Genomic DNA, 8,241 nt, shown 5'->3' with positions numbered 1-8,241 from the left:
GAACCCGTTTCCCCTCGTCCTATCACTTGTCACCAGGGAGAAGAGGTCAGCCCCCATCTCTCTACAACCTCCTTTCAGGTAGTTGTAGAGGGTGATAAGGTCTCCCCTCAGCCTCCTCTTCTCCAGGCTAAACAACCCCAGCTCCCTCAGTCGTTCCTCATAAGGTTTGTCCTCCAGGCCCCTCACCAGCTTTGTAGCCCTTCTCTGGACACGCTCCAACACCTCAATGTCCCTCCTGTAGCGAGGGGCCCAAAACTGAACGCAGTACTCGAGGTGGGGCCTCACCAGTGCCGAGTACAGGGGGATGATCACTTCCCTAGTCCGGCTCACCACACTATTCCTGATACAGGCTAGGATGCTGTTGGCCTTCTTGGCCACCTGGGCACACTGCTGGCTCATATTCAGCCGGCTGTCAACCAACACTCCCAAGTCCTTTTCTGTCGAGCTGCTTTCAAGCCACTCTGCCCCAATCCTGTAGCACTGCATGGGGTTGTTGTGACCCAAGTGCAGGACCCGGCACTTGGCCTTGTTGAACCTCATACCATTGGTCACAGCCCATCGGTCCAGCCTGTCCAGATCCCTCTGCAGAGCTAACCTACCCTCAAGCAGATCAACACGCCCGCCCAGTTTAGTGTCATCTGCGAACTTACTGAGGGTGCATTCAATCCCTTCATCCAGATCATTGATAAAGATATTAAAGAGAACCGGCCCCAGCACCGAACCCTGGGGGACACCACTTGTGACTGGACACCAACTGGATTTAACTCCATTTACCACCACTCTCTGGGCACGGCCATCCAGCCAGTTTTTTACCCAGCGCAGAGTACAGGCACTCTACAGGTCAGGCACTGGAACAGCCTGCCCAGGGAGGTGGTTGAGTCACCATCCCTAGAGGTGTTTAAGAAACGTCTAGATTTGGCACTTCAGGGCATGCTCTAGTGGCAGAGATTGTAGGTTGTTTGTTTATGGGTTTTTTTGTGGTTTTTTGGGTTTTTTTGGTGTGTGTATGGTTGGACTCTATGATCTCAAAGATCCTTTCCAACCATGAAGATTCTATGATTCTATGATTCTATGATTAAAAAAGTGAAAGAAGGTAATTTATGCTTGAAAATATAAACAGTTTTTAAAATAATAAATTGGAAAAAAATCTTTTAAAAATGTTAACAAAATGCTTTGGCATTATTAGCTAAAAAGAAAGAATTAGACAGAATTTCATATATATTCAGAATATTGAAAAAGGATGGGTTGAAAGGAAACCTTTCACTACCGTGCCACTTTTCTGGTCCTTGAAATTGCTAAATGGGCAATATGACAATCAAATGTGACTAGCAAGAGGTATCAAGTCTCACACTAGCGTGTAAAACTAGCCAAACTTTGGAGAATAGCATAATAGACTGGGACTCAGGAAAGGTGGTTCTAGTCCAAATTGCAGTACTTTCTTCCTGTGCCACATTTTAATATGGACACTTTGCTAATAATCTAATTTGCGGAACATTTTGAGGTCTCTTAATCTCAGAGTTGTCACAGAAAAAGATAGGTAGCATTACTAATATTCTCAGGTATGATTATTAAAATACTTAAGTGAAGTATGCTTGTTAAATATTTTTAAAAGTATTACATACAAAGCAATATGTGGGACATTTTGAGGAAATTCAGATTTGGGAACATCAAGTAATTTTTCATGTGTGAAGTTACTAATCAGTTCCTCCTTTTTTGCTGCCTGTTGTGTCTTTCCACACTAAGGACAAACATACAGCTGCATCAACTCCTAAAGCTAAGTCTCATTTAATAAAAAAAAAAAAAAAGGAAATTATTGGGTTTTTTTGAATTTTTGAAGTTATTGATTCTATGAGATATGTTTCCTATATATACAATGAGCAGTACATGGACATTGTGTTCTGCCAAGTGAAGAAAAGAAGAAAAGAAAGAAAAAGAGGAAAAATATCCAAAAAACCAGTTCTCCTTCTAAAGGAGACTGTTCAAGGTATGGGCTAAGTATACTGGAAAACATATACAAATGACTGAGACTGATCTCTGCTTTAGTCTCAGCTGTGTGTCCAAATTGTATTGTGTCTGGAGTCAGTTCAGATAACAGATGATATTTTGTAACAATTAATTATGAATTAAGTGTATTTTAATTTATACAAAGGTATTTTGAAATATGCAGTGTTAGGTTATATGAGTAAAGGCCCACCTCTGCACACACAGAGGAGCCCAGAGGCACGTTGGCAGGCAGAGAAGCCCCAGGAACCAGCTCAGAGAAAGTGTCCCCCCACCTGATCCCCCTCAGGGCTGTCCCAGGGGACCCTCAGCCCCACAAGCCGGGGGGACACCCAGCAGCAGCTGTCAAATGAAAGGTCTCCAAAGCACCTTATGACTGCAAGGGGTTCTGAGATGCCTAGGGAGTGTGGGACACCTTATGAGATGCCCAGAAGCAAATTTTGGGGTTGCACAAGGCTTATTATGGAAAGGTTAAAGGAGGAACCAAAGGTGGGGAAAGAGAGAGACCAAGGTGTTTTGGGCCCATGTGTCTGGGGTGCCAGTAACCAGAGAGCAGTGCGTGCATTGTGGGGTACATATGCCAGTGTATGGTCACTAGCGAGACACGCTGGACTAGCTGGTGAGTAGGAAAGGAGGCTGGGAGCCAGGTTGAAACACTACTGGAGGGACCAGGAGGCCCAAGGCAGCTGCTGGGGAGACTGTGGGTCTGGGACTCAGCTGAGAGACCCGTGTGTGCATGTGGACGAGGCAACTGAAGACCAGAGGATCTAAGGCTGGCTACTGGGTAGACTGGGTGTCTAAGGCCAGTTAAATGGAGAAATCCATGGCATGCATGAGGGGGTGTGTGTGTTTAAGCATGAGGAGTTCTGAGTACCAGCAACTGGAGATGGACTGCAGCCTTAGGGACTTGTATCACCAGGTGCTAGCAACTGGGGCATCCAGTTGCTGGTATCCAGGGGCAGCTACTAGGTTTCTACATAACTTCTAGAAAATTAAATTTAGAGTAGCAGATACACTATGAACAATGCATAAATCTGTTACTTGACTATCAAAACCAGGAAAGACAGCCTCTCCGCCTGTGAACTCTGGAGATTCATATTCTTCTGCCCTCCCTCAAGGAATTTTTCTCCTGAATTTGCCAATAGCAGTTAGGGACACTGGAGATACCCATCTTCCTATTCTAGAGAAAATTAATTGGATAGTTGATTAATCATTAATTAATAATTTGGATTGTCTTCTGTGGGTGGAAAATTAGTGGAGCTGTTTCAGGACTTTGATACTCATCTATGTTACTATGAGTTATATTATATTAATCTTATTTTGATGTCTTAAATATAACTGCTTAGAAAGGTAAAATCCAAATCTCATATTTGCTTCTACTTGAACAAATAGATCTTTTGGATCTATTTCAGTATTTCTCCGCTCTTTCGTGCTCTGGCTCATCACAACTTTAATATAGATGTCCCAAAGCATTCATCTGCCACAGATTGGCTCAGTGCACAAGGAAGGAGAGGATTTGCTTGGCATAATGATTGCCTTGCCCTGGCAGCCAGACAACAAGGTCTGAGTTTGGAAACAAATGTGTGGGAAAAGGTGCAGGGGAAATTGTCTGTATTTTGTCAGGGGAAATTGGTAATAGGCAATTTTAAAGGAGACTTTGAACAGCAGATAAACCTGTTAAACCTTTTTGCTTACATGTCTATTGCATTTCAGATGTAGTTCTGCATCTTAACTACACGTAACTGAGCTAGCTCTATCTATCTTGTTCGGATACTGAGAGAAAAGGAGCCTCAGACCCTGGGTATTTTGACCGAAACAACCTTCCAATAAAGTCACAAACTATATGAGTAGTATATATACGTAAGACAGACTTTCAAAGGGAGCATCTCACATTGCTCTTGTAAAGTTTCATACTGATATGTTGGTACAGGCATTCCAAGAAAGTGCATGTGTAGTTGGTACTGCTTTGCCTGTTTGGTGGGTTACATGGATGTACAGCGTTCTTGAATGCACCTAGATTTTGCCACACGAAGTTTTTTTCACGTTCTTGTTCTGAGTATCTAAAGAAATAAAATGGTACATTCCAATACATCTTTTTAGACAATGGAAATTGCATACTTTTGGAATTGTAATGCTAAATCAAATGAATACAACTAGATAAGGATGAATAAATTGCCATTTGTCTAACTGACTGCAGAAGTCTTAACAGACAAAAGTATTTCTCTTACTGGGGTTACTGAGCATGTTTTCAAACATGAAATGTATGGCTTGGTATGTGTTAGGTTTTGAAATTATTTTATGCCCAAAATTATCAAAAACTATTTTGAGGAAATTAAAAGAGAAACCAGAACTTGTACAAAAATTTCAGAATGAACTGCAGTTCTCTAAATGATTTCTCCATTACGTGTATGTGGAGACTGTTCTAATATGCAAATAACAACATCTACATTATACATCAGATTTTTAAACACATTCTTTTTAATTGCAGTACATAGTATAATACTTTTCTTACATGATCAAAACTGTGAACAGTTTGTAATATAAATATTCCTCACATAAAATTAGTTAACAATGAAATTTAAGTCAATGTTATTTTCTATCTATTTAGAGAATTTGTATGAGGGTGTAGATATACAAAAGGAATTGGTTGTTCAGAATTACGTCAACATTCATCACTGTGCCAAATTAGTCTAAGACGAAAGAAATATTTAAGCCCCACCTAAGAACAGATAATACAATGTAAGTGGCCTTGGACACTCACACCCATGTAGATAAGGGTGAATTTCATGCAAAAATATAAAGATAAATTGATTTTGCAACACACACATTTGAAATATACAATAATTCTTCCTAAGAGAGTACAGAAAAAAAAACAACTGCTGTGGTATAAGAACAGAACTTATCAGTCTTTACCAGCAGTACAAAATAAGATGCAAAGGCACTCTCTCAAGGAACAGATGGTATAAAAATGTCAGAAACAGGGAGAGGAAATAGTGACAGAAGCCGAAGGATTCCTTCCCCTGTCTCCCACCCACAAATAAGAAAAAATGTTTTGAAATAAATACCTGGTTTAGCTTTTGTTGTTGTTATTCTTGTTGTTGTTTATATAAAAGCATATAAACAGGCATGCAAGAAGTCACTAGGTAAGGATTTATGCTGAGACAGATGGAGAGTAGTATAAGTAAGTCTCACAGATGGCACTTAAATAAATAGGGGTTTAAAAATATATTTCTCATAACTTTTCTCTCCTATCCTAGAATCTGTTAGCTCACAGTCAAAGAAATGCATAAAATGATGTGGAAGATTGCTTTTATAAAATTGTCAGTGTTGGGCATTGAATCATAATATTTGTTATATCTTTTAACCTCAGCCGCAGCATGTGAAGGGGCAAAGTAGTTTCATGAGGGGAGTTTTGTGTAAGAGTCCTTTCATTCCTCTTATGGAATGAATAAGATTCCAATGATGTTTTAGTATATATTTCACTATTATAAAAAGGGCAAGAGGCAAAGGCAAAGTTTTACAATTTGATTGTCCTCTCCAATCAAAATGTTCAATAACTGCAATGAAGTGAATTCTGCTAACGCTGCTCACCTTTGTTCAATGGACAATAAAAGGACTGCAGATGATCGTATTGCTATTGCTTATTAAGCCCAGTAGTGCAAGCAATACAGTCTTTACGCTTGGTGTCTAAACAGGGATGAATTTCACCTGGAGGCATCTTTGGCCTTTTGTACTAGCAATTATATTGTTATAAAATATGAGTTTCACAGATGAACTAATTCCCATCTAGAATCTTCTCCCAGAAAAAAACGGCACTGCTGTGCCTTGTTCAGAATTTTTCTATTCCAGAGCTGGCATCCAGGTGTGTACTTGAAAAACATCTTTGATTTTACATCTACAATAAGCATAACACAATTTGAAAGCATAGATGCCACGGAGCTTAATTTAGAAACCGCTGCTTTTATTAAATTTAGCTACTTTTCCCCTGCAGCTTTACATCAATATTGACTTCAAAGTGCTAGTAGCTTTCATTAAATTGAATTACTTTCTCCTGTAATTTGAAAAGTAATGAGGCAGCTACTAAATGAAGCTGTTGACAAAACAAGAGCAGAGGCTATTAAAAATTACATGGCAAAGTGTGAGTCATAAACAACGATGGTTAGTGTTCAAGGCTGCATTCTGAACAAAATTGCACAAAACCCACAAAATAATTCTCCTCAGTCCTCTCCTGTGTGCATCTAAGAAATGTGAATTCTACCTGATTAATTCTTTTATTTCTGTTCTGTTTCAAACAGATTCTATAATGATGCCCTGCCCACTGTACCTGAACATCTTCCAGTTGTGTATGAAGTGATACAATCAGCATCTGCTATGATTAACATCTGGTTTGTGTCTTTTGTTCTCTCGTTTTCCCCAGAGAGAAGTGGAGCTTCTTGTTACAGCAGCATTTTTGCTTTGGTGTGCTTTGAAAGTGCCTTTCCAGGGGAAAGTTGTCTTGGATTTATAGATAAACATATACACATGAGGCTCTATAAACCTGCAACCAGTATTGGAAGCAGAGGATGAGTACGGTGTGCTTTCTGTATTCTTCATTACTTCACATGTAGCGGCATTCACGATAGCTGGAGTTTTCCAAATTCTAAAGCCTTTATAACTGGATTTCTGTAATCCTTTGCAAAGACGCACAGCTTTTGCTTTACCTATTAAACTGTCTTTATCTCAACCCACAAGTTTCCTCACTTTTAACCTTCCGATTCTCTCCCCCGTCCCACTGGAGGGGAGCAAGCAAGGGGCTGGGTGGTGCTCAGCTGCCTACTGAAGTTAAACCGCAGCAAATATAAAACAAAAATAAATTGCAAAAATCAAAGAAAAATTAAAGTTTATTTAGAGTGACTTACTCTTTGTTCATGTTCTCATCAACATTAAAACTCACAAAGAACCCCCAGTGCTCAAAAGCTGTGCCTGTTGAGTTAATCATTCAGTTGCCCGATTATGGATGCAAGTACCTCATTTTAGACATTTCCTTCAGAAAATGTAAGATTTTATATCTTTTCTTAGGACTTTAAATTGATGTCAGTGTCTGGATCAAAAGCAAGGATCAGTTTCTCAGCTGGTGTATTTCCGTTAACTGGTGCTAATTCACTACTAAAATCTTCAGGGGAATCAACTCCCCACAACTGCCCCCACCCCAAGTATTCACATCAGTATTTAAAGGGCCAATTTAGTAATATGACAGTCACCCTGGACCACTCAAAAATATTTGAACTAAATGCAGTAACGGTTGTACTATTAACTAACTCCCAAAGACCTTGTACATTAAATAAGAAGCCGGTTCATGACTTCCAAATAAACTTGTATCACAAACAGGTCTTACTAACATGTATTGCATACTTGGAATTTGTCTCTAAAAGTTCTCTGAAACAGGCACCAAACACCCTAATCAGTAAGTATGCTTCTTATGTGCTAGACTGCAATGAGTTTTACTCATGAGAAATCGTTCTTAATTCCGTGTTTCATGGGTGATAGCCAACCCTACTATAATAAAATGAATGTATGTGACAATATTATTGACTCTTCTTTCCAGAAGACTGTGTTAAATGCTTAGTGCACAGCCCCATGTCTGTAGAGGCCTATGGATTTGACAGGAAATTCAATGATTTTTCCGTAGCTGGCTTGTTAGGAAGTGCAGAGCAATAAAGCTGAACACAACTGCATGCCTGCTTAATGCACGCTCTCCAACCTTAGATCTATATAGGGTATGTTATAGATAAAGTACCAAAGAGAGGAAAAGAAAAACTATCAGTTAAGTGTCTAATTTGTCTCCCATTTGTCTCACTGTCATTTGATAGCTCCTTCTATGTAAGTTTCATCAGGATTAGAGGGGTTTGTTTTATTTTCTTTTAAAGACCAAAACATAAAGGATAAAATAATTTTTTGAGTACCTTTACCAAGAAGAAAAACTTTACATTGAGGGAGGAATCAATGAGCACTTTAAAAAAAAAAGAACCACTGCTGCCAGCTGAACATGACATTGGCAGTAATTGGTTCTCCTGAAGAACAACCCGGTGTAATACTTAATATTTTTATATTAAATTAAGCAATTGCATCTCTCACGGCATAATGCATTCTGCAAAACAGGACTACCAAATTTTTGCCATGATATGTATCCTCCTTGTTTTTACTGTCATAAGTCATATGAGGCTAGAGTGTAGATAGAAGAGACAAAGGAAGGAAAGAACT

This window comes from Chroicocephalus ridibundus, chromosome 2, assembly GCF_963924245.1.
Source record: "Chroicocephalus ridibundus chromosome 2, bChrRid1.1, whole genome shotgun sequence".
Lineage (NCBI taxonomy): Eukaryota > Metazoa > Chordata > Aves > Charadriiformes > Laridae > Chroicocephalus > Chroicocephalus ridibundus.
The sequence above is the reverse complement of the archived record's forward strand: the minus strand, read 5'-3'. Positions refer to the sequence as shown.